Source organism: Penaeus monodon, chromosome 22, assembly GCF_015228065.2.
Source record: "Penaeus monodon isolate SGIC_2016 chromosome 22, NSTDA_Pmon_1, whole genome shotgun sequence".
Lineage (NCBI taxonomy): Eukaryota > Metazoa > Arthropoda > Malacostraca > Decapoda > Penaeidae > Penaeus > Penaeus monodon.
The window spans coordinates 39,408,601-39,409,633 of record NC_051407.1 but is presented as its reverse complement, the minus strand read 5'-3'; positions in this window follow the sequence as shown (position 1 = coordinate 39,409,633).

The following is a 1,033-nucleotide window of genomic DNA, read 5'->3' as shown; positions in this document are numbered from 1 at the left end:
AAGTTAATCGAACGCAAACACGCAGTAGAAAGACATTTTTAAATCCGTCTCTTGTAACATGACATTTCCCTCTGACTTCTTATATTATGTATGTAATATTTAAAATTCATATGTAAAATCGTTTAAAACTCATATATTTGTTGTAAAGATTACTTTCTATGGGTATTTAGTGTTTAGTTAGTGGGTAAAAGCGAAGCGCGAATGTCGTTTACAGAAGCCGGGTTTAGATAGTGTACCATTCGCGTACTCGGCTGCGTCACGAAGGAGCAATTTGAGGAAGATTCAACTTTATTTAAGAAGAAGGAAGGATGCTGCAAGATGAAGATTACGACTCAGACACGAGTGACGAAGATTTTGTGCCGCAAGGTTGGTATCTAGCGATGCGTTTTAGGAAACATGTGTGAAAGTCGTAAGATTTATCGTCAAGGAGAGACGGTGTGTGTCAGAAATCGCGTGTAGTATGTTTCTGCTTCAAGGGGTTACCTGCCCTTGTTGTTGTTGTGGGGATGTGACTGTAGGCAATTATCCCAAAGCCCTCGACTTGCTTTGAAAGGAAACCGACGATGTCTCTTGCTACGGTACCGAATACAAAAGAGAGGGGGCGGGGGGGCACGGTGCATACCAGGGCGTTTACGAGGGTGCAAATGGAAAAGTGACTTTTTGACAAATACCACTAGTAGCAGGCTTTCATGCAGTGTCATGGAGCTTTACCCTGTTAACCTTCAATTCTCTGAAAGGCCACAATCACAGGCTATCCCTGCAGGCAGACAATGAAAGACCAGATGTTAAGTTGTAGTACAGTTTCAGTAAGTTTTTAGCTACCATCTTTTATATGACAAACAATGTCTGCAAATGACAGACTGAACTTCTGTGTTATTGGTAGACAAGTGTCAGAGAGCCCATAAAGAAAAACTAATCATTTGTGGATTAAATATTTTTTTTTGTGATTGTTATTTCATCTAAGTAGTGTGTTCTAAGTGTGTTTGAAAATAAGGTACTTTTTTACTTTCACACAGCCATCCAACCTTTGTTA